The following is a 26267-nucleotide window of genomic DNA, read 5'->3' on the forward strand; positions in this document are numbered from 1 at the left end:
TTGACATACATCTTACTACTTATGTGTGTTATGTTCAGTCGTGTCCGACTGTTTGTGACTCCATGGACTGTAACCGCCAAGCCTCTCTGTCCTTGAAATTTTCCAGGCAAGAATACTGGAGTGGGTTGCCATCTCCTCCTCCAGGAGATCTTCCCAACCCAAGGATCCAACCCATATCTCTGGCATCTCCTGCACTGGCAGGCAGATTCTTTACCACTGCCCCACCGGGGAAGCCCGTGGAGCTCTATAAAACCAGGTGAAAGTGTAGTCGCTCAGTTGTGTCTGACTCTTTGGGACCCCATGGACTGTAGCTAGCCCACTAGGCTCCTCTGTCCATGGGATTCTCTGGGCCAGAATACTAGAGTGAGCAGCCATTCCCTTATCCAGGGGATCTTCCCAATCCGGGGATCCAACTTGGGTCTCCCACATTGCAGGCAAATTCTTTACTATCTGAGCCACAGAGAAGCCCTATAAAACCAGTTGGCTCCATTTAAATTTTAGATTGGTAATTTATTCTTCCAGAAGTAATTCCCTACAGAATTACTTAATTGCATGTTTAAGCAAAAGGCACAAAATTGGCAATGATTTTATCTTGGACTCATGGCCTCTGGAATATTCCTATGGCAGGAGTAAAATTAAGCTAGACTTTGAAATGTAATAGACAGATACACACTTAAATTTCAACATGTGAATTACATAGTTACAGTCTTTCTCCAAAACCAGGTTTAAGCATTAGAGTTATTTCAATCTTCACCTTTTTTAGTGAAACTTTTACTTCACACTTATTTGTGAGGTATCTTTCCTACAGTGACTCATTTTTATGAACAATCTCATTTCTATAAAATATATTGTTGGCACATGGTATAGTCATTTAGTTTTATAATGACAGTATATTTTAAGAGTAAAAGCAAATATAGATGATTCTGAAATTCTGGAACATGAGCTGAGCATCTGGAAGTAAAAACCAAAAGCTTTCTCAAATATGTGTTAAGTGAACTAAAAAGAAAACTTTTAACTTTGATCAGAATTTTAAAACATTTTAAATATTCATAAAAATCTTAAAATACATAACTAAAATAAACAGAAAAATATAGAGGTCACAGGCTTCTGATTGGGTTCAATGTGCAAATAACACTTCACACTATTTCCTGAAATTCACTGATAGGACTTAGTCAAAACAAGACAGAAAATTCTAAAGAAAGGGGATCTGATAATTAAATCTGAGATGATTAGCAAAAGCATTTACCTTCCAAGAGGCAGCAGGAAGAAGGCAATCTCAGCCAACATCTCTAATCAGCAAAAAGGGGCCCCCCGAGAAGCTAGAAGGTCTGGAGGGACCTGCCCACTGTTCCGTGTGGTTGGCGGCAGCGGCTGCTGTTTGATTCCGGGTCCATGACCACGACAGTTAGTTACAGCGAAGGCTTGCACCGTCATCCGGGTCCAAACGTGGCCTTCTACCATGCCATGATATGTTTCAACTTGAAAGGGATTAGAAGCTCCACAAATACTGAAGGATACTGAAAATAAATGGAAAACCAGTGGGAAATAGAGCATGGTTTAAAAAGCTCCATGAAATCAGCAACCTTAAACAAGAGAATTACCATTCTTGCCCCACGTAAAATTTCAGACTGGTCTTCAAAAGTAATCCTTAGATCATTTTGGTGTCTCAAATTGTATATTAGTGGGAAGTTGAGGGGGGCATAACAATTTTATTTGGATCTGTTTGGGACGAAACAAAATTCAACTAGAGATAAATTCTATCATTTACTTAGGAACCAGAGTCTCTTTTCCTTGGTCGTTTTATTTGCAATATTGTAAAGTTACAGCTTTGAAAGAGTTGAAAATTGTTTCCTACTAACTCTCCCGTGTTCACTGTGGACAAAAGCTCTGTGTTTTGGATCCTTTACATGACAGAAGATAAATACTAGCAGGAGACGGAAGGAGTGAATTCCACAAACACTCATCCTCGTTGCAGTGGGAAACCATCAACTCTCATAATTTATAGCTATATAAAAAGGAAAAAGGAAGGCTATTACACTTTAAAACCATGGATGAATAGCTGATCACAGCTTTCATGAAATATGCATGCCAGCACTTGCCCACAATCACTTCAAAGAGCCACTCTCTTGTTTCAAACAGTTTCAAAAGCAAAGTAACTACCTATAGCTATTTAGGAAAATTAAACTTCGAAATGAAATTAAATGCAACCGAGAAAATAATTATTGGGATCCATAAACAATTAAAATTGGCAAGCATTTGCTTGCCAATGCAGGGGACATGGGTTCGATCCCTGGTCTGGGAAGATTCCACATGCCACAGAGCAACTAAACCCGTGCATTGCCACTACTGAGTCCAAGCACCTGGAGCCTGTGCTCCACGAGGGAAGCCCCCAAGCCCAATGCGAAGCCTGCACACTGCAGCGAAGAGCAGTCCCTGCCTGCCGCAACGAGAGCGAGCCCTCATGCCACAGTGAAGACCCAGCACAGCCAAAAATAAATGAATAAAATGAAATAGATTGAGAAGTCAAAAAACCCCCAAAAACCTGGAGGCAGGATGTTCTTAGATTTACTTGGATCCTTTCCTAGAAAGCTAAATTAAGAATTATCAAAGAAAATAAATTCCAAAATACTGTTTAAACTCCTTTGGAAGTAAGCTACATATACATAAGTAGGTATTCTCTTGATTTGTTCGAAAATCATCTCCTGACACTAACTACCCTGTATTTTGGTAGTACCATTTTGGATCCATAAGATGGCAGGCCTAGATTTCATAGTGATAGTCTTAGAAGTATATGAATACTGGGTGCCTTGAACTATATATTGCATATTATCAGCAGTGTGTGGCTAGTAATAATATTAAGGGTATCCATCAGATTAAATTTGTAAATTAAGAAGCAAGGGAGCTGTTAACGAGTGAATGCATTCTATTAGTTCATAATGAATCATGAAATACTACAGCCAGAAGAAATCTTACCATCATCTATTTCAGTCTTGCCTTTCTCCACTTAAGGAAACCAACCAGAGTCTAGATTTCAGTGCTTTGCTCAAGGTCAGCAGAGACAGAATTTTAAATTGTTTTTTCTCATCTTTTGCTCTCCCATCTCTGGCATAGTTCTCTTAAATTTTGATTGTTTCTTTGGCTGTGCGGGGTCTTGGCAACAGCCCTCGGCATCTACCTTGCGTTGTGTGGCCTCTTTTGTTGGGGCGCAGATGCAGCAGTGGCAGGGTGTGGGCACAGTTGCTCTGAGGCGTGTGGGGTCTTAGTTCCTCGACCAGAGATCAAACCCACGTCGCCTGCACTGCAGGGCAGATCCTTAACCACTAGATCAGAGGGAGGTCATACGTCATAATTTTTTAATGAATGTGAATCAAAGTCGCTCAGCTGCGTCCCACTCTCTGCAACCTCATGGACTGTAGGCTCCTGTGTCCACGGGATTCTCCAGGCCAGAACACTGGAGTGGGTTGCCATTCCCTTCTCCAGGGGAGTTTCCCAAGCCAGGGCTTAAACCCAGGCCTCCGGCATTGCAGGCAGATTCTTTACCATCTGAGCCGCCAGGGAAGCCCTTGAATGTAACGTAAAATATTTAGCGCCTAAACTTTTTTCTAGCTATCCTGACAGTGATTGCTACTTGAAATATACTTACTTCCTTAAAAATTCTCAGCATGTTGATTGGCTAGAAATCTGTAAATTAGTCAATGTCATGAAAAACACAGCCTGAGGAGGGACTTCAGGTCACCTGAGAATAGAGACACGACAGCTGGACACAACGCGTGATCTGGGGCTTCGCTTCGCTGTAACCACCTGCACTGGGCCAACCGCAGACTTTGAGTGAAGACTGGAGACTGAACGGTACGCTATTACGTCCTCTGATTTTGATCACTGCACTATAATTATGTGATAGAATGACCTTATTTTGGAACTATACACTGAAATGTTTAGGGACAAAGTTATTATGTCTGCCGCAAGAAAGAGCGAGCACAAGAGAACATATACAAATGTGCCAATGTGGCAAAGGTTAACATTTAGGAAATAAAGGGTACATGAGGATTCTTTGCACTGCCCATGGAACCGTTCTGTCAGTCTGAAATTATGTCAAAATAAAAAATTAAAAGAAAGAAATCAGAAAGACAACCTTTTTGATGGCTACATGTATAACTACAATGGAAACCAGAGGTAGAAAGATTGATGGAAGGGCAAAATTGTCCTGGAAAGAAAGCCTATTCACTGACAATACTATATGCTCTGGAATTTGAGTTTATGATACTAGACATAATACAGTATTCTATGTACTGTAGAAAAGGATGCTCCTAGCAATCATTGGTAGAGGAATTCTTATTTGATAGCATAAATGTTGCTATAATGTCATTCTGTTTGTGGCTTGCATCTTTATTTTTATATTCTGCTTTAGTAAATCTTTACCAATAGCCAGTGTTATAACTTAAAATCTCTTCACAGACAATTCACATGAAGTTTCACTAAGATTCTATGTAAAAGCACACCCCAAATAATTAGACAATTTTGAGACTATGAAATAGAAAACATACACAACAAATAGAAAAGCAATTAAACTTCCCCCCCAAAATGACATTTCCAAAATTCAGATCAGTTCAGTTGCTCAGTCGTGTCCGACTCTTTGCGACCCCAGGAACCGCAGCACACCAGGCCTCCCTGTCCATCACCAACTCTTGGAGTCCACCCAAACCCATGTCCACTGAGTCGGTGATGCCATCCAACCATCTCATCCTCTGTCATCCCCTTCTCCTCCTGCCCTCAATCTTTCCCAGCATCAGGGTCTTTTCAAATGAGTCAGCTCTTTGCATCAGGTGGCCAAAGTACTGGAGTTTCAGCATCAACATCAGTCGTTCCAATGAAAACCCAGGACTGATCTCCTTTAAGATGGACTGGTTGGATCTCCTTGCAGTCCAAGGGACTCTCAAGAGTCTTCTCCAACCCCACAGTTCAAAAGCATCAATTCTTTGGTGCTCAGCTTTCTTCACAGTCCAACTCTCACATCCATACATGATCACTGGAAAAACCACAGCCTTGACTAGACGGACCTTTGTTCGCAAAGTAATGTCTCTGCTTTTTAATATGCTGTCTAGGTTGGTCGTAACTTTCCTTCCAAGGAGTAAGGGTCTTTTAATTTCATGGCTGCAATCACCATCTGCAGTGATTCTGGAGCCCCAAAAAGTAAAGTTAGCTACTGTTTCCCCATCTATTTGCCATGAAGTGATGGACTGGATGCCATGATCTTAGTTTTCTGAATGTTGAGCTTTAAGCCAACTCCTTCACTCTCCTCTTTCACTTACATCAAGAGGCTCTTTAGTTCTTCACTTTCTGCCATAAGGGTGGTGTCATCTGCATATCTGAGGTTATTAATATTTCTCCTGGCAATCTTGATTCCAGCTTGTGCTGCCTCCAGCCCAGCGTTTCTCATGATGTACTCTGCATATAAATTAAATAAGCAGGGTTAAATTAAATACAACCTTGACATACTCCTTTTCTTATTTGGAACCAGTCTGTTGTTCCATGTCCAGTTCTAACTGTTGCTTCCTGACCTGTATATATGTTTCTCAAGAGGCAGGTCAGGTGGTCTGGTATTCCCATCTCCTTCACAATTTTCTACTGTTTATTTCAAAAAATTGAATTTGGAATTCAACACCAAAAGAGGGGAGGAAAAGCAAAACAAAAAATGAACTCTAATATGAGCCTTCCCTGAGTGCACCAGGTAGCCTATTCTGATGTCCCCAGGATTTAGCACATATAAATAACCCTGCTTACTATTTGTTAAGGCATTCAAAGAGTCTGGTAATAAATGATTTTCCATATGATTATTAATAAATGTATTTTTCAATCATTAAATGTGTAATTCTTAGTAAAGAATTACATAGATTTTGTCTTCTGTAAATCCTTATTTATGATTTACACATCTCACAGGTAAAATGCCCCTGAATTGAGACTGCAGTTTGGGCTGAGGGGGGAGGCAGGAGGATGCTATTGGTGACTTTCTGGTTATCTGAGTAGGCAGTGCATTCACTGGGGCTTATGTTAACATATTTAAAAGTTTACATTTACCATATACTATTTTACATTTATCAAATAACACATAATAAAGATGTTTTAAAAGAACATATATAGCATTTTCCCTTTTAAAAGCTACATTACAAAATAGAATTTTTCTTTCATTTCTTTTTTCTCTCCTATTTCTCAACTATTTTAATAGTTGTTGATTCAGATGTTCAACCTTTATTTATTTAGAAACTATTATATGCCAGACTGTTGTAAATATTGAGGGTGTAAGCAAATATAAATGTAACTAAATAAAGAAAACCATGGTCCCTGCCTGCATGCAGGTTACAGTTTAGTGAGAATAAGGGCAGAGCTATGTGTAATTCTTTGCAAGTTCAGTACTTTCAGAATGCTTTGCCCAAGTAAAAACCTCAATAATACTCACTGATGACACTGATGATGTTTGCACCAGCTATAGACCCTTTTGATGGGTAGAAGATTCTTTATGTTTTAATTAGATCATGTTACCATTTAAAATAGACCTCATCCAGCAGTAAAGAAATCTGTCATAGTGGATTACTAAAGGCCACTGGAAATTGCATCCTTTTGGGAAATCTCAACAGCCTGTCTTGCTGAAATAATAATCACTGCAACAGGTTTTCAGGTAGAAGTAAAGAGTTGTAGACATTAGTAAACTTGGATTGGTATCCAGTTATACCACCATTAATAATGCACACAGAGAAGAATTTCTCAAGTGACAGCTTGTGTTCCCTCACTACACCTTTAACACATGTGAGTTTTACACAAATTCATAAATTTCAGGTTCCAGATGACAGGCTTTATCAGTCTTTCTGTAACAAATTTAGCAAGTTCAGTTCAGTTCAATCACTCAGTCGTGTCGGACTCTGCGACCCCATGAACCGCAGCATGCCAGGCCTCCCTGTCCATCACCAACTCCCGGAGCTTACTCAAACTCATGTCCATTGAGTCGGTGATGCCATCCAACCATCTCATCCTCTGTCATCTCATCCCCTTCTCCCGCCTTCAGTCTTTCCCAGCATCAAGGTCTTTTCCAATGAGTCAGCTCTTCGAATCAGGTGGCCCAAGTATTGGAGTTTCAGCTTCAACATCAGTGCTTCCAATGAACACCCAGGACTGATCTCCTTTAGGATGGACTGGTTGGATCTCCTTGCAGTCCAAGGGACTCCCAAGAGTCTTCTCCAACACCGCAGTTCAAAAGCATCAGTTCTTCTGCACTCAGCTTGCTTTATAGTCCAACTCTTACCTCCATACCTGACCACTGGAAAAACCATAGCCTTGACAAGACAGACCTTTGTTGACAAAGTAATGTCTCTGCTTTTTAATATGCTGTCTAGGTTGGTCATAACATTCCAAGGAGTAAGTGTCTTTTAATTTCATGGCTGCAATCACCATCTGCAGTGATTGTGGAGCCCCAAAAAATAAAGTCAGCCACTGTTTCCCCATCTATTTGCCATGAAGTGATGGGACCAGATGCCATGATCTTAGTTTTCTGAATGTTGAGCTTTAAGCCAACTCCTTCACTCTCCTCTTTCATCAAGAGGCTCTTTAGCTCTTCTTCACTTTCTGCCGTAAGGGTGGTGTCATCTGCATATCTGAGGTTATTGATATATCTCCCGACAATCTTGATCCGTTTGTGCTTCATCCAGCCCTGTGTTTCTCATGATGTATTCTGCATATAAGTTAAATAAGCAGGGTGACAATATACAGCCTTGACAAACTCCTTTCCCTATTTGGAACCAGTCTGTTGTTCCATGTCCAGTTCTAACTGTTCCTGATGCTAATTAGGAAGAACAGCACAAGGGAATATAAAAAAAACTCACTGGTAAACTGTTCTGCAAATAACTCATGCAATCACTATTCATTCTCTTCAATGAAAATATTTTTTCAAGATAATAAACAAACATTGATCAAAACATCAATTGTACTAAATCTCATATGAAAATGCTCTGTGAAATATCTCGTTTATGTACTCCAGTGCTTACCTGACTTTAATTATATATATTTCGGGTTACACAAAATTTAAAACAAGAGAGACCAGAACTTAAAAACTTCAAAGACTAGGTTTACTAACATGGTATATTATAATTTGAAAAATGCTTGTACCAGTGACAAATCAGAACTTTTACTGTATTGAAAAAAGTGATGCTATATTTTGCCTCCCAAATTTCAGTAGCAAAAGATAGCTATCTTTTGCTTTAAAGTCTTATGATTAAAAACCAACAAGTATTGAACTATTTCTAGTAGTATAGTTCGACTTATATATTTAGTCAACTACACTACACATGAATGCCTACACAGATACATCACGTTACTACACAGTGGTAAAGTCTAAACATATCACACCGAGCAGGATTTTCAGACATCGAGTCTGAAAGTCTAGACTCTGACAGGAGTTGCAGAATTATTTTATATGTTTTACTGGGAGGTTTCTATGGCTTTTATTAGACTCTCAAAGGTGTTGATGACCCAAAAACCATTAATAACCATGACCGCAGGAGAGAGTAATAAGCACTCACACTCAAGGGTATCTGACACATAGAATGAATTTAATAAACAGTGTGGAATGAATCTTGAATGAATAACCTTTTTCTAGAGTATCATTGCATTTTCAACACTATCATCAGAGATGTGTTGACTTGAAAAACCAGAAAAAACAGGAAGATGACAAATCAAGGTTGAGTGATTACTATATGCAGGACAATGGTGCAGGTAGAGGGAGTTTTTCAAAAGGTACTTTCAGTTTTTAATGAACTTATAATCTAATCAGAATGATAAAAACACACAAATTAGGCAAGAGTATTAGCAAAGGAGAAAAGGTAGCCAGGGTATTAGAAAATGCATACTAGAATTATTGTTTTATTATTTTTGGCCATGCTGGGTCTTCACAGCTTCCCTAGCTTTCTCTAGCTGCGGCAAGCAGGGGCTACTCTCCGGCTACAGCGCGCGGGCTTCTCATCACGGCGGCTTCCTTTGTCGCAGAGCACAGGGTCTCAGGTGCGTGCGCCCGGCAACTGTGGCTCCGAGGCTCTAGAACAAAGGTCAGCAGCCGTGTTGCACCGGCTTAGTTGCCCTGAGGCATGTGGGATCCTCTCAGGGATCGAACCCTCGCCTCCTGCATTAGCAGGAGGGTTTTTTTTAACCAGTCACCAGGGAAACTCCTAAAATGTATACTAGAATTACTGAAGAGGAAAAGCATTTCCGAGATTTGGAGGATTTCTGACAAAGCCAGAAGCACACGGGTAGGAAGAGGTGGAACAGAAGGGGCTGGAATCAATGGAAGCTCCTTCTCCCTGCTTCTGTTGGCCAGCTCTGCTGGTAGGGAAGCGAGCAGCAAGGGGAACACAAAATAGCCCAGCGGCTCTTGAAGGGCGATTGTTCTTGAAGCTCTTCTTCGTTAATTTTACCAATTTTTTTTTTGGGGGGGCGGGGGCATTGTGGTGGAGAGGAAGAAATGGCAACCCACTCCAGTCTTCTTGCCTGAAAAAGCCCATGTGGACAGAGGAGCCCGGCGGGCTGCGGTTGCAGAGTCAGACACGACTGAGCACCTACAGTGATAGAGGCGAGGGATGCTGATGTGACCGGAGCACAGGAAAATTCCCCCTCCAGTGCTCTGAACCCATTAAATGTCTTAGTGGGTATTAGCTCAAAGTCTTTCTCCTGCAGGCAAATCCCTTGAAAAATTTTAGTTCACATTCAGGAAACACACCCCATCAAGAGTCGTATCTGGAAGCATAACCTGGCGCATCTCCAAGCCATGCTGCTGGCACTCTTCCTCTGCGACGTTTCTGAGTTCAGGTAGGAAAGCCAAGCCACCGAGCATCTATACCCTTTCCTCGTTTGGGTATCATGAGTTTTTGTAAAACTGGAACAACACATTTTGCTTACTGATCTTATCTTTTTCATATAGAAAAACATGTAGGAGATATATGCTGAAACCAACACTGGAGAAGACAGTCCAGAATTCAGTCCAACCATACTAGTATCTGTTGCTTTTTTATTCTTCACCTCAAGGTACATAAAGCACTGTAAGTGAACAAGTATCATTTCCTGGACCCCACTGCTAACACTTTAAGGCTAATGCGTGGACCAACTACTGTATACAGTACATGAGTTCAACTTCCAGCTCTTGTCACCATGGGTGAAGCCAGGCAAGTTATTTATACTCTCTAACCTCAATTTCTTTTTTTGTGAAAAGGAATGAATAATAAGGTTTTTATGAGCTATAAATGAGATACTGCAAGTAAGGATATTGCATGGAACCTTGTGTTTGCCATTATTCTTGTTGTTCTCATCACTCTGTCTACAGTCTCTCTCTGTAAAATTCACCTCCCACTTTGCTGCCACGTAATTATTAACCCACTTCTGACTCGGTCAGCCTCTTGTCAAAACTCTGCAACGGACCCCATGCACACAGGAGAGTCTTATCTTCTGGCCTGCAGTGTGTGGCCATTCTCTATCTAGCCTTAACCAATCTGCCTCCAGCCTGTCTCCCACGAGGCCCTTCAGCAACAGACAACTTCTCCTTCCTTAACAGCCGCCGGTCTTTGCAGCTCGGTTGCTCTGTTCCTCGCAGTCCCTCCGTATGGAAGGCCTTCCTAGTCTACATCCATGGCAGTTGCTGACCCACCAAGTGAGAGCGGATGCCACCTCCTCCACAAAGCTCTAGCAAAGTGAGCTCTCATTCTGGATGCCTGATACTTGTCTTCTTTCACCTTGAAAAAAAGTGTTACTTAGGGTCACATTACCTCCCAACCTAAAATGTAAGTCCTTTAAAAACCAAGGTTCAAATCAGTTTTATATCCCCAGGGCCTCGAAAGGCCACGCTATAGGGCCACACTCACAAGAGACTTGAAAACCATTTACAGAATAAGTAGTCAAGTACTCCCACCAAACAGTGAGAACAGAGAGGGTAAGATAAAGCACTGAGGGGCCAGCGGGGGGAGAGGTTATATCAACCAACTTCACATCTGAATTGTCTTTAAGGATATCAGAACTCTGTTAGGCAGAGATGATGGAAATCAGAAATCTAGGCCCAGAAAGCAACCTGAATCAAAGATGGAGGGGGAAAAGACTGAAGAACAGTCCGTATGGCCGAAATTTAGCAGATGCAAAGGGTAGTAGGTTATTAGGACTGAAAGGTCAGATTATAGGAAGACCCGGTAGGAATTCCTAAGGAAACTGGACTTAATCCAAAAGGCCAAAGGAAGCCATGGGCGGTTGAGGACAAAAATCATATAGTCATATGTATGCTTTAGAAACACTACTCCATCAGCTGGGCATAAGACAGAACTAGAGGTGAAAGACCAACTTTTGCAATAGTTAGAAAACAGTCTTGAACTATATTGGTGACATATAATGGCAAGAATGCAAAGGTGAAAGAGAATAAAAGACAAGACTGGAAAGAGAACTGCAGCGGGGTGAGGGAGAGGGAGCAGGGTTCTGAACCTGGCCTACATGGAGACAATTCAGGTCCATCAACTTGGGTGGAAAAGCAGAACATCTACCTTCACTAGCCTCTAAGTGCAATGCAGCAGCATTACGCTGCATCAGACTAGCGAACGGGTCCACGGCATAAACAAGTACTTCTGCACTCAAGTGATGAACCGTTTGGGAAAGCCTTTACCAGAGATTGGGCTTCCCTCATAGTTCAGTTGATAAAGAATCCGCCTGCAATGCAGGAGACCCCGGTTCAATTCCTGGGTTGGGAAGATCCCCTGGAGAAGGGAAAGGCTACCCACTCCAGGATTCTGGCCTGGAGAATTCCATGAACTGTATAGTCCATGGGGTCGCAAAGAGTTAGACACAACTGAGCGACTTTCATTCATCACCAGAGATAAAGATTAGCATTAAATAAGAAACTTCAAAAATATAAAAGCAAAATTCTGTGTGGGGACTGAGAGAAGGAAGAATAATAAAGATGGGTAAAATCATGTTTGACTGGGACATGCTATGTTTCAGGCCCCACCCCACACTCGTCTCACACAAGGACATCCCTTTTCTTGAGCCCAGTGGCCTCCAGCTGCAGGGAAATCTAATTGCCTCTACATAGTTGGAATCTTCATTTCCTATTCTGTTCATCCTCCCATTTTGTGACAGTGAAAACAATCCAAGGGTGACCAAGTGTCCTGGTTTGCCTGGGACAGAGGGGCTTTCTAGGACATGTGCCTTTGATGCTAAAACTAGGAAAGACCAAGGCAAACTGATGAGCTAGCTAGTCACTCTAAGGGCCCTCAAATCTGGCACTGCATGCTAACAAGGCTATATTAATACTATGCTTCAATTAAGAAAAACACCAGGCCATTTAAGGTTTATTTTAGATCTGAGTTTGTCCATCTGTTCTTCCCACAAAGAAGAAAATATTGAAGGAAAATCTTCCTATCACAAGGTCAGACAGTTATGGGCACTCCAATGCTTTAGCAGATGAATATTATCGTCAATAGTTCTACCATTTACCAAGTCCTGGCACATTTTTATCTTACGCAACGCTCACAGGGGCTGTGAGACAAGACTTGGTTCTCTTCACACTACAGAAGAAACCAAGGCTTTGGAAGACTTCGTCCTTCGCTCTCTCACAGTGCAAGCAAAGTGGCTGACTCCCAGCAGCGCAGCTGCTAAAGAACACTGAATTACTGCGTGTCCCACTGCGGCACGAGGAGTTCTTGCTACGTGGAGATGATGCAAAACTGCGGTTGTCTTTCTTTTGCAGTGTCCATGAACTCTGGCATTATACTGATACACAGTAAAATGCAGTGTTAGCTTTAGGCAGAAGGCACCCTAAGGTAAAGTGAGGCCTACGGGAAAACGCGTAAAAGCCAATGATTAAGTGTTCAAAATTGGTGTGATTAGCTAAGAGAAACAATAACTTACAAATCCAATTGTATAGCAAATGGTATCAAACCCATGCTCCCAACTGCAGTCTCTAATTAGAAAATCTTGTAAGGCAGAGGCTGTGCCTACTTTGGTCAATACTGGAATCAACACAGACCCACGTGTGACTCTAAGGATCAGTCCAGCATCTTGGAAAGGGATGGGAAAGGTGAAAGCCTGGATGCACAAACCTGGGTAGTCAATCACTACTGGGACTTCACACAAGGGAGCGGCCTGGCATTGCTGGGTTTATTGGCCCTGCAAGTCACCCTGCAGCCATGGCAACGCCCACACCACGAGGCAGCTCCAGAATACCCTAACCTTTGGATAGCCACGCCGCACCTGCGCGGCTCAAATAAAACCCAACCAAGACACGCTCCCACTAAGCAGACCACCGTGGCCTTTTCCCATTTCTCTAGCACTAATTCACCCAGGGAACATAGCTCTTTTTCTTCACCCATATCCACCGAAGGGGTTCCTGAACCACGACCACTTTTGCTACAGTAAAAGAGAAATTGAAAAAAAAAAAAGCGGGCTTTTTCTTCTTTTTTGCAGGGGTAGGTATCAGAGACGAACGAAAGCCGGATGCACACACACACAAACACAATAGTTGCCTAAAAAGGCAACCAAACTGGTACGATCAAAATAATGTTCAGCCAACGTCTCGCAGCGTGTCTGTCAGGCAAACTCCGTTTCGCTCCCGCAGGCCACGATCTCTGGAGCCGGTAAATAGTTTCTAAGACGGCTGTTAGAGGAGTTACAGCTCTTAACAAAAAAACAAAACGCATTCCCTGCAGGCGGGAACCGCGCTCGGCAGGAGCAAAAAACATGACGTATTCGGGAGAGGTTTCCAGAACTGCCTTCCAGCGCGAGCAAGATGCCCAGGGGGCGAATCTCCCTGTCGCGCCTAGAAATGGAGTCAAAGCACCTTCCCGGGGTCCGGCGACGGAGTGCACACCCAGCGGTCTGAGGGCAGCGGCCTCGGTCTCCTACCAGGCCCGCCTCACCCAGGGGAGCCGCCAGCCCTCCAGTTCTGCCCCCGCCGCCTCCTGGGACCTAGGCACAAACGAGGCGGCCCACCGCAACGGAAAAAGGGAAAAGAACCTCCCCCCACCGCCACCCCCCAACACACAAAACTTCTGTCGCAGAGCCTTTCTCTGCCGGCCCAAGGGCGCCGTGAGAAACCCCGACGATAGCGGGGCGCCCGCGCCGCCCCTAGCAAAGATGGCGGCCACAGGCGCAGCCGCTCCCTCCCTGGGCGGCCGGCGGCCCCTCGGCCCACAGCCGTTCACGCGGAAGCCCTCCACGCCCACCGCGGCTTGACGCATTGCAGGTGCGGCGTGGCCAATCAGGCGCCTCGACTCTTTCCGGCCAACCACTGCAGGGTCGCGCTGGCCAATCAGAGCGTCCTTCTCTGATTGAGCGAGGAAAGCAGCCTCGGCAGCGCCAGCTAAGCAACCGGCTCCAGGGCAGCGCGTTTTGGAGGCTGTGAGTCACGATTTCGTGTGCTCCTCCGCCGGGAGATATAGTGCCCCCGCCCCGCCCCGCTCCGCCCCCCTCCGCCCCGCCCCGCCCCGCGAGCGCGCGCGCTTGAATGGCTTCGGCGCGAGGCTCGGCGGTCATCTGGCTCCCGGAGCTACGGGAGGCGAGTAGTTCTATAGAGAGGAGTGGATTACTTTGTCGTGCTCTTGGCCCTCCGAGGGGCAATCTCGAGCCATCCTCGCCCTGCCTCCTGGCTCAGTGAGGTCGCGCCCATGATGGTTCGTACGACACCTTCTGTCAGGTGCTGCCAGAGAGATGAGGAAAAACATCCCCTTTCCTCGAAACCCTGACTCGGCCTTCGAAGGCGACCCTTCCTGTTTACAGGCGGAGGCCTAGCTTCCCGGGAGCGCACTCGCGGGCACCTTTGTTTCAGAGAGACCCGTTTTCGTTTCCCTCACGTGGTTTTTTTACCTCGTCCCGCGGGCGCGGGTTTCCGGAGCCGGCCGGGCCGGAGGGGGACGCCCCAGGGGCCGGCCTGGGGGCCCGGGGACAGAACCGACGATTAGCTCCTGGGTAGACCAAGGGGCAGTTTCTTTAGTCCTTAGGGAAGACTCCTAGATAGAGAAGGCTTGGCGAGATAACCTGTCAGATGAGCCATCAGTTCAGTCGCTCTGTCGTGTCCGACTCTTTGCGACCCCGTGGACTGCAGCAGGCCAGGCCTCCCTGTCCATCATCGGAGCTTGTTCAGACTCGTGTCCATCCAGTCGGTGATGCCACCCAACTACTTGGTCCCACAGTCTGCCTAGTGCAGAGTCTGTCCGGGGACCCCTCATCCCGCTCTGCAGTGAGCTGTCTGAGATCCAGAAAGGTCAATCCACCTTCCTGCAGTCGCCCCGCGCCTGAGGAGCAGAGCACAGACTAGAATCCAGGTTTTCTGTCTCCCAAGCTAGTGCTATAGTAACACCCCATCTTCTGGAGCTTTTGCTGTACTGTGAGATGACTCACAAAGTCCCTTTTACATTTATTTTCACACTGGAGGGAGAGTCCCCATTTACCAAGAAGTTAGGGTTATTGTAAAGTGCATCCCAGGCTTATCTTCACGTGAATCAGTGTGACACGAAATACTCCTCTGAGTTTACTTAAGTCCTAGTACTTATTAAACCCACTACTTTTCGGTGGTCAGAAAACTAGCTCGCTAAATTGTGAGCTTCTCAAGGACAGGACCTATCAAATTTATTTTCATATTCTCAGTGTTTGGTGAATTTCATTTCCATAAGCTCAATAAAGGTTATTGAAGGAATACATGAGCAAATAATTAAGACAGAGGTAGAAAGAAAACCTGGATATGAAAGGTTCTTTTGAGTTCCAAAAAATCAATCAACCAGTACTTACAGAGAATCTATTGTATAGAAAGTATAGTTTCTTCTTTCAACAACAGTTTTTTTTTTTCCCCATTTGAATTTTCTCCACTTTTAAATTAAGGAAATATTATCGTTATGGGACATTATTTTTTAAAATAGCAGGGTTTATTTCCAAGCTTTCCTTTGTATAGTCTATTATGTTCTTCGAACAATACAGATGTAGAAGAAAATGATTTTTTAAAAAATCTGACTCATTCAAAAATGCTTACTTTCCCCTTTTATTGTTGCTTTTCTGTTCTTTGCAAAGAGATAATGTCCTCTACCCAGCTTTTGGTTATTTTTGGCAATTTTTGGAAATAAATGTCCAGGATTGATCAGTTGGAGTAAACATGGCCTAGTCTGTTCTAAGTATTTTAACTATAATTCAACAGAGTAAGAACTCTATAATGGTCTTAATTTTTACCATTTATAAAAAGATGTAAATCTTGAGTCAAGTCCCCTGTGACCTCTATTTGTAGCCACACCTCCAGGGGTCTCCTAGTTACTAGGGAATTCGGTACAAGTTCCTCACAAGTTTCACAAGCAAAATATTTAGAATCACAATATTCTAAATTTGGTCTGAAAGGAACCAAAGTCCATCTGGGTCCCCTTTTCCAATTTTCAGATAAGAAAACTACGTTCCAAGAAGTACAAGTTCAGGACAGAGCAGCCTTTAGGATCTTACTAGACTGAACTTTCCTTTGACCTTTGAAAACATTTTAATCAAAGATTAATCATTTTAAGGGGAGCAGAGGAATGTTATCATCTGCAAGGCCTCCAAGTGATGGAAAATCTCAGGATGACTTTTCTTTGGACTTTGTGATTCCATTTAGGGATTGGCTGTCCTGAATTGTTCTCTGTGCTAGGCCTTATCTATACAGCTTGTTTAAAATCTTTGACCTTCATTTAAATTGCTGACACTTTCCTCTTGTTAAGCTTTATCATATTTACTTACAGCTTCTTCAGGCTAGCAGAGGTCCCCTTTTTTATTCCTAAAAGAGCTCAGAGAAGCTAATTATTTTTAAATTGAAGTATAGTTGATTTGCAGTGTTGTGCAAAGCTCATTTTTTTGAGATGAGTAATAAACAAATGAAAGCAAAGGTAGTTATATAATTATAATTCTTTCATAACCTTCTGAAGTGTTTTTCAGGATATTCTAAATGCTAGTAAAGAATAATCATGGTTATATCTTCATTTTTCACTATGCAACGTATAAGCTGGTTCCTAAAAACTTGGTTCTTTTCTTTAATTGATTAAAACAGGTATAACTGAACTTGTTCAGAATATGGTGCTTTTTCACAGAAAGAAAAGCTTGTTCCATGACTTTAGCAATGCCTAACCCTCTAACCTAGCTGACCACCTTGCAAATGTTACAAGCAACAGAGTTTAGAAAGTAAAAAATGGCTTTGTGAGGGCCTGTGGTATCACCACACAAAACAGAGGTTGAAACCTCAAAGTACCTCAAAATACAAAGTTCCCACAGGTACAAAGTCCTGAATAACTTTGATCAGTTTTTGACCTTTCTTTAGGATTTGAAAGTCAGAAATGCCTCTATTAGAATCACTTTGTCAATAGACCATTTAAAGCATGGCTTCTATATTTTGCTGCTATTCAGTTTTAAGGTCATTTTCTGGTGACTCAGACAGTAAAGAATCTGCCCGCAATGCGGGAGACCTGGGTTCGATCCCTGGGTCAAGAAGATACCCTGGAGAAGGGAATGGCTACCCTCTCCAGTATTCTTGCCTGGAGAATTCCACAGGTAAAGGGGAATTCCATGGATGGAGAATTTACAGTCTATGGATTCACAGAGAGTAGGACATGACTGAGTGACTTAACACCTAGGTTTCAAGCTTTGTGTGAAACAGGTGCAACAAGGAAACTGTGTGTGTCAGAGGAGAGCTAGAGCAGTGAAACGTGAAACTATAAATCAGTTCTCTGAGTCACCAATTTCTTTGGCTGCTCTAGGAGAGGGTGATGACTCAGCAGCATTCCAGTGGTGTGGTGGAGCAAATGAGGCTGTGAGGGCTTGTTGCCCTGGGTACCAGCCCATGGGGGGCGCTGAAAAATGGGAAGCCTTGGATCTTCCCACTGCTGGATTGTTGGATTCACCGAAACTGCTTGATTCCCTGACTGATTCTGAATTGCCTTTTATCTGACCTTTGCCATATTTAGCTGATTGATGTTATAAAATATTATGAACAACCACAGTTTGTTTAGGGCTTTATTGTTTACAAACTAATTTGACATTCTTTTCTCCTAGGTAACCCTCACACAAGTCCATGGCTGAGTCTGTGTGGTTAACTGGCTAAGGAAATAGTCATTTAACATGGCAGATAATATTGTACAATATTGTCCCTTTCTTGGGAAATAACTGTTTTCTTTGTCAGAACAATAAAAATAACAAAACTTTCTTTCTTCATTGAAAGAAGACAAAATTTCTGTGCCTCGCTTTGGTTTATAGGGGAGAATGTGGGAAGAAAGGCGCCCACCAGTACTCGTGGTATAGCTTGAAAACTCTCCTGAAGGCAAATCTTCCCAGTGGCCAAAACGATCCAGTCATCCTCTGGTGGTGCCTAGAGTTGGTCTATTAGCCAATGACTCAGAGTCTCTACTTAGAATGAATAAAACTCAAAAGCATCTTCACTGGACTTGGACAGAGATAAGCCCAGTTTTTCTATTCAACAACCCGCCTTTGGTGGTATTTTCTCCACACAGGAAGCTGAGAATGGATCCAGTCACATGAAAGTGGGGAAAGAACTGCCACAGAAAGGAAGGCTCAACCCAGGTAGGTACTTGTTCAGGGCTGTAGAAGGGTACCGGTCAGAATCAAAGCAGGAACAGTCCAGCCTGTTCCTGAGGAAGTATGACCCACTGCACCCCAGGGAGTCTCGTTTCCGGTGGTAGTTCCGGTGGCGGGATTACAGCAGAGGACTTCCTTTTCCTTTTCTCTCTGCTTTGGAAAATTCATTTCTCATATCCTCTCCAGCCCAATAGTGAATTGAGCTCAGCACTAATCAATTAAATAATCTATTGATATTTATTACCAGGTACTGAGCTGAGTTCAGAGTATAAGATGGTAGCTTCTGCTAGTATGAGGAGGTGGAATATATGAAAAGATAATATCAAGTCAGTTCAGTCAGTCAGTATAGTCTGTCAGTCGTGTCCAACTCTTTGCAACCCCGTGAATCGCAGCATGCTAGGCCTCGCTGTCCATCATCGAGGACAGGACTCCCGGAGTTTACTCAAGCTCATGTCCATCGAGCCAGTGACACCATCCAGCCATCTCATCCTCTGTCGTCCCCTTCTCCTCCTGCCCCCAATCCCTCCCAGCACCAGGGTCTTTTCCAGTGAGTCAAATCTTCGCATGAGGTGGCCAAAGTATTGGAGTTTCAGCTTCAGCATCAGTCCTTCCAATGAACACCCAGGACTGATCTCCTTTAGGATGGACTGGTTGGATCTCCTTGCAGTCCAAGGGACTCTCAAGAGTCTTCTCCAACCCCACAGTTCAAAAGCATCAATTCTTCGGTGCTCAGCTTTCTTTCTAGTCCAACTCTCACATCCATACATGACCACTGGAAAAACCATAGCCTTGACTAGATGGACCTTTGTTGGCAAAGTAATGTCTCTGCTTTTTAATATGCTGTCTAGGTTGGTCATAACTTTCCTTCCAAGGAGTAAGCGTCTTTTGATTTCATGGCTGCAATCACCATCTGCAGTGATTGTGGAGCCCCCCAAAATAAAGTCTGACACTGTTTCCCCATCTATTTGCCATGAAGTGATGGGACCAGATGCCATGATCTTAGTTTTCTGAATGTTGAGCTTTAAGCCAACTTCTTCAGTCTCCTCTTTCACTTTCATCAAGAGGCTTTTTAGTTCCTCTTCACTTTAAATGGGTAAAAGGTGTAGGAATTAAGAAGACAGGAAGAATTATTTTGAACTACAGTGTTACTCGCTCAGTCCTGTCTGACTCTTTGTGACCCCATGGGCTGTAGCCTGGCAGGCTCCTCTGTCCATGGGACTCTCCAGGCCAGAAGACTAGAGTGGGTTGCCATTCCCTCCTCCAGGGGATCTTCCTGACCCAGGGATAGAACCCAGGTCTCCCACACTGCAGGCAGACTCTTTACGGTCTGAGCGGCCACCAGGGATTGAACCCGCACTCCCTGCCCTTGAAGGGGAAGTCTTAACCACCGGGTCACCAAGGAAGCACTACTTAGAGCTGTGATCACTGGGAAGATGTGGAAGATGTGATTCAAACAGGACATGAAGGACTGGTGGGATTTCCATAGGTGGTAATGAAATGGACGGGGCTTCCCTTGTGACTTCCCTTGTGGCTCAGCTGGGGTCGCAAAGAGTCGAACACGACTGAGCGACTTGCACCTTCCCAGGTGGCTCACTGGTAAAGAATCTGCCTGCCACTGCAGGAGGCTCAGGAGACAGGGGTATGATGCCTGAGTTGGGAAGATCCCATGGAGAAGGAAATGGCAACCTACTCCAGTGTTCTTGCCTGGAAAATCCCATGGACGGAGGAGGCTGCTGGGCTGCAGTCATAGTGTTGCAGAGTCAGACATGACTGAGCACGCGCACATGCGGGCGCACACACTCGTGGATCTGGACAGGCATCTGGACACTGGGAATGGCATGGGAAAGGCAGTGAGCTGGGAGGACGCAATGTGTGTTCAGGGGTCAGAGAGGAAACCAATCTGAAGCAGAAAATCCATGTTTGTAGGATAATGGAAGTAATGCTGAAAAAGTTAGTGAACAATGTGTTGAATGGCTTTGAATGATAGACACAAGGACTTGACATTTTATCTCCTGCAGGCACTGGGGAGCCTCTGAAAAGTTCTGAGCAGAGAAGATACTGGATGAAACTACGTTGGTGACTGTGTGCTGGATGGATCAGAAGGGAACAAAGTTGTCAGGGATGAACAAAGAATAACATATATGAGACTAAAAATTTGGGGGACCCTCAGGATTCTTGATGGAGAAGGAAATGGCAACCCACTCCAGTGTTCTTGCCTGGAGAATCCCAGGGATGGTGGAGCCTGGTAGGCTGCCATCTATGGGGTCACACAGAGTAGGACACGACTGAAGCGACTTAGCAGCAGCAGCAGGATTCTTGATCCAGGTAAACATGGATGTTCCTTCCTTTTTTCTTTCTTAAAGTTCTAGAATGGGGTTCTCAGTATAGCTTGGTGCAGCCCAATAAGACTTCTGTGATGATGGAAATGGTCTACACTGTTCAACTAGGTAACCGCTAGGTAACCCTGCTAACCGTGTGAGCCTACTGAGTGCTTGACGGTGGCTAGTGAAACAAAGGAACTAAACTTAAAGTGTAATTCATTTTGATTTCGATAGCCACACGTCGCTCATGGCTAGTGGACACCACAGCTCCAGAGGCAGGACAAAGTTATTCGTTATGAGTCAAAACCAAACCACACAGTCACCAGAGTAGATCTTAGTTCTCTTGGCATTGGTGAGGCCCATTCTTTGGTATAATCCACCATCAGCATCAGTTTCTCTGATTTATCATTGTGGTCCAGTTTTCTGCATATCAGGACCTCAATGAAAGTACCAATTTGTGCTGACCACTGGCTGTGCCCTTCAGGCAAACTGAGTCACCCCAAAACCTACCATCCAGCTTACCACTGTGGCCACAGAGCCCTTCGCTGACCTAGTTGTTAAATCATCTGTAAACTGCTACAGGCCTATTGTTGCCTGAATGTCTTAAACATGCTCTCTGGTGTGTCCCCAACTCTAGCACACATGGTAGAAATGAGACATCGTTGCTTACTGTTCAGATGTTGATTGAAGTAACTTTGGCACTTGATTTTTGGATTAATGGGGAGAATGGTGACTCAGGAAATTTCCAAAATTAATATGGCTTAAGAGAATACTGTGCTCGATTGGTCAGAGCAATTTAAAAAAAAAAAAAAACAGTTTGAGTTTAGTGTAAACAACTAAGGCAAAAAAAACTATGATCTTATCCCACTGGGCATTTTGGAATTTGAATACACATACTTGGTCCCTAAGTCTGTATAAGTATTGGCTGCCTGTGACTTGAGATCTCAGTCCATTAAAGCACAGGTCTCCTGGAGGAGGACATGGCAACCCACTCCAGTGTTCTTGCTTAAAGAATCCCAGGGACGGGGGAGCTACAGATGGTGGGCCACAGTCCATGGGGTCGCAAAGAGTCGGACACGACTGAAGCAAGCACAGAGCTAATGAGGCCCGAGTCAGGGGTCCAGTCTCATTCCTTGCCGGTTATTTTGCTCTGTTCTCTATCCCTGACCTCAGCTGGCCGTGTTGCATATGCATGACCTTGGTCTCAAGGGTGGACCGGGTGGCGGGAATAATGCAGATCCATCAGCTCAGCTACGAGCAAAACAAGCACAAGCGCTGTGAATGTTGGGCAAGACTGGTCCTCCACTGTGCAGAGTGACGCAGAGCTAACAAGAGTGGGGCACACACTCACGGGGAACGGCACTGTTTCTCTTTAGATCGCTAACATGCTGAGGACTGCTGCAAGCTGAAACGCTAGTCCCCCACTTAAAATTCTGGGACTCTGAATAGACACAGGGCTTCCCTGATGGCCCAGCAGGTAAAGAATCCGCCTGTAATGCACTAGACACAGGTTAGATCCCTGGGTCAGGAAAACCCCCTGGAGAAGGGAATGGCAGCCCACTCCAGCATTCTTGCCTGAGAAAAAGTCCCATAGACAGAGGAGCCTGGTGGGCTACAGTCCATGGGGTTGCAAAGAGTTGGACACAACTGAGTGACTAAGCATGCATGCATGCAACAATAGACATGCTAAAATTGATAATGTTTTTCTCATGGTAATAAATCATGGCTTAAAACTCACTTATTTCCTTATGATGGTAACGCATTTCAAATTTAAATGTAATGTTAGAATTATCCCTGACTTCTTTACCTGAGCCATTCATAAAGGATATTAGCAAAAAAAAAGATATCATAATAGCAAAGTTTTAAGTGGAAAAATAATGAGGTATTTTGTTATTGATAGAGATAGTAAAGCTTATATAATAATCCTGTATAACATTTAATGAAATGTAAATCCATACACAAACAGCAGGAGCTTGTTCTGGCTATTGGAGATGATTAGTGAGGAAGAAAATCCCAAATGGTGGATCATCATCAAATTATATTGGACCATGGGACAGAGAAAGAGGCGGCTGTGGATGGCGGAGAGGTCGAAGACAAGATTTCTTTCCTGTGAGATAGCTCCAGTTTGGGACTGCAAATTTCTTAAAGAAAATTCTCTAACTAGATAATCCATCTATGAAGACACAACAGCCTACGGTTATAGTGAATGAATTTAGACTTGTTACTTCATAAAAACCATCAAGCCAAGCATCCACCTCTCTCCCCCAACCCCACTGCCCCCACACGCATACAGTCATTTTCTCAGAACAATGTAAGCTCCATGAAGGCTACAAGATCTGTCTATCTGCCTACCTGCCTATCCATCTATCCATTTCTCTCTATTTAGTTTAAAATACCAACTTCTCAGCTTCCCTGGTGGCTCAGTGGTAAAATACCTGGCTCCCAATGCAAGGGGCAGGGGTTCAGTGGCTGACCCGGGAAGACCCCACGTGCCGCGGAGGACTGCTGAGCCTGTGCTCTGGAGCCCGGTAGCCACAGCTGCTGAGCCCAGGGGTCCCAGCTGCTCAAGTCCGAACGCCCTGAAGTCCACGCTCCCCAGCGAGAGAGGCCTGTGCGTCCAGCTGGAGAGAGGCCCCCGCCCGCTGCAACTGAGAGAAGCTGGCGCAGCAGCAAAGACCCAGCACCGCCATAGATAATAAATAAAAACATTTACAAAAATAAAATACCAACTCCGAGAGATGCATCATGGAATAGAACTGGGATTGGAGAGTTCTTGGTTATCTCTTTCAATGAAAGCATAGAGTCATCAACTACATGTTTGATGGTGAGCAAGTCTCCTCACCTGTTTAGATCTCATTTGCAAAATCAAAAGTGTCCTCTGGCCAGGAAGCATCATAAGGTGAATGTTTTGCTTTTTCCTATACACTCTGCTCCTGCTGTGGTAGGCACAGCTATTGCTACATTCCTATGATCTTACTTTACTTTTAAATCCTTGGGTAAGAAGTACTTCTTAAAAAACCAAATTTTAATCTTATTTTCTTCCAAAAAAATTAAAAATTAATTCTTTTAAATTACAAGAGATATAGTGTAGTGCTTACATGCTTGGTCCTCTGAAATAGATTTTTTTTTGTTTCAACACTTAAGCAAATCGCTGAGTCTCTCAGTGCCTCGGTTTCTACATAAAGATAATGATGCTGGCCTCACAGCATGGGCAGGAGGATGGAATGATGCAGTTAGCACAGGGCCTGGCCATAGCCAATGCTCAGTTCAGTTAAGTTGCTTAGCTCTTTGCAACCCCATGGACTGCAGTATGCCAGGCCTCCCTGTCCATCACCAACTCCCGGAGCTTACTCAAACTCATGTCCATTGAGTCAGTGATGTCATCCAACCATCTCATCCTCTGTCGTCCCCTTCTCCTCCTGCCTTTGATCTTTCCCAGCATCAGGGTCTTTTCCAATGAGTCAGTTCCTTGCATCAGGTGGCCAAATGCTCAGCAAGTTTTTTTTTGTTTGTTTTTGTTTTAATTTTTGGCTGTGCCACAGGGCATATGAGATCTTAGTTCCCCAACCAGGGATCAAACCTGTGCCCCCTGCATTAAAAGCCTAGAGTCTCAACTACTGGACTGCTAGGGAAGTCCCATCAAGTGTTAATCTTTAAGCTATTTCCATTTTTCCATTTGCCTTCTTCACCTTCAGTATGTTTGTGTGTACACATACATATGACATATATGATAACACATATTATACATGTATATTACAATCATATATATTATAATCTCAGGGACAGGGTTTACAGTTGGAAGGAATTCCTAGATTAAATCCAAACCTGTCTTACCCCTGAATATGTACGTTGATTACATTTGTATTTTTTCTGTTAGACTCAAATGGGTGATCAGGTTAGTGACAAAAATGATATTAAAATTGGAGATTCCTGACTTGGGGTTGCATTCTTTCTATTTTTCTTCAATTTAACATTACTTTATTCCCCAGTGCCTCAGACAGTAAAGCATCTGCCCACAATGCAGGAGACCCGGGTTCAGTCCCTGGGCCGGGAAGATGCCCTGGAGAAGGGAATGGCAATCCACTCCAGTATTCTTGCCTGGAGAATCCTGTGGACAGAGGAGCCTGGCGGGCTGCAGTCTGTGGGGTCACGAAGAAGGGACACGACTGAGCAAGTAACACTTTCACTTTTCACTTATTTAAATAGTCATTTTTTCTCAATATCGTGAAATATTCCATAGTCTTTTGACTCTCAGTAAATTATGACTTCACAATGCAGCGCTGTGCTCAGTCATGCCAACTCTTTGAGACCCCATGGACTGTAGCCAAGGTGGCTTAATGGTAAAGAATCCACCTGCCAATGACTTCACAACAATGTGGCTTCAGTTCAGTTTAGTTCAGTCGTTCGGTCGTGTCCGACTCTTTGCGACCCCGTGGACTGCACGCGCCAGGCTTCCCTGTCCATCCCCAACCCCCGGAGTTTACTCAAACTCATGTCCATCGAGTTGGTGATGCCATCCAACCATCTCATCCTCTGTCCTCCCCTTCTCCTCCTGCCCTCAATCTTTCCCAGCATCAGGGTCTTTTCAGATGAGTCAGCTCTTCGAATCAGGTGGCCAAAGTATTGGAGTTTCAGCTTCAACATCAGTCCTTCCAATGAATATTCAGGACTGATTTCCTTTAGAATGGACTGGTTGGATCTCCTTGCAATCCAAGGGATTTCTTGATTCCTGGCCTTTTCATAAATTAGAAAGTTTATTCACTTAAATCTTTAATGAAAACCCAGCGATCATCCAGGTGGTCAGAAGAACCTGCTTCAGGAAATACATAAATCTTCACATGGTACATTTTCAATTTTCAGATATTAGTTTCGTCAATACATAATCTAATCTTAGAGTCCCTGAACAAGGGCTCACACTCTATTTTATGCTCCATCTCTGATTCATGGCAAGATCTTGGGCAAGTCACTTGACCTTCTTATATTTCAATGTGTCAAACTGCCATAAAACTGAGTAAAGCATGACCTCATTACAAATCCAATAGACTTGAAAGCTGTACTTTAATAAAGAATTATCAAAAGAGAACTCTAGCTGGTAAAATGTAAAGAATCACAATAATGAATTTTACTATAATCAGTTAAGATGACTTTGAAATACAGTCTTTAGCAAAGAAAGTCATGATAAAGTTTCAAAGTGTTTTATTTGGGTGAAATAGATTAAATGATGGAAGAAGAAACATTATTTTAGAAATTGCCTGGTTTTCAAAACCATAGATTCCAGCAACTTAATTATAAGGAGCAGAAGACTATCAGAACCTAATAAACCTCTAAGAATTAAACACATTTCAT

At 43.6% G+C, this 26267-nt stretch overlaps 1 long non-coding RNA gene across 2 annotated transcripts; it reads left to right on the forward strand.

Moving 5' to 3' along the window:
• The first annotated feature begins 14280 nt into the window (after positions 1–14280).
• LOC110141781 (uncharacterized) lies at positions 14281–23644 on the forward strand. Of its 2 annotated transcripts, XR_011488420.1 has the most exons (5): positions 14281–14406; positions 18516–18585; positions 20619–20925; positions 22298–22398; positions 22888–23644. It is a non-coding gene; the product is annotated as an uncharacterized lncRNA (long non-coding RNA). The 2 variants fall into 2 exon arrangements; XR_002315134.2 differs by lacking the exon at positions 22298–22398 and having other exon boundaries at positions 14308–14406.
• The last annotated feature ends 2623 nt before the right edge of the window (positions 23645–26267 follow it).

Source organism: Odocoileus virginianus, chromosome 6 (genome assembly GCF_023699985.2).
Source record: "Odocoileus virginianus isolate 20LAN1187 ecotype Illinois chromosome 6, Ovbor_1.2, whole genome shotgun sequence".
NCBI lineage: Eukaryota > Metazoa > Chordata > Mammalia > Artiodactyla > Cervidae > Odocoileus > Odocoileus virginianus.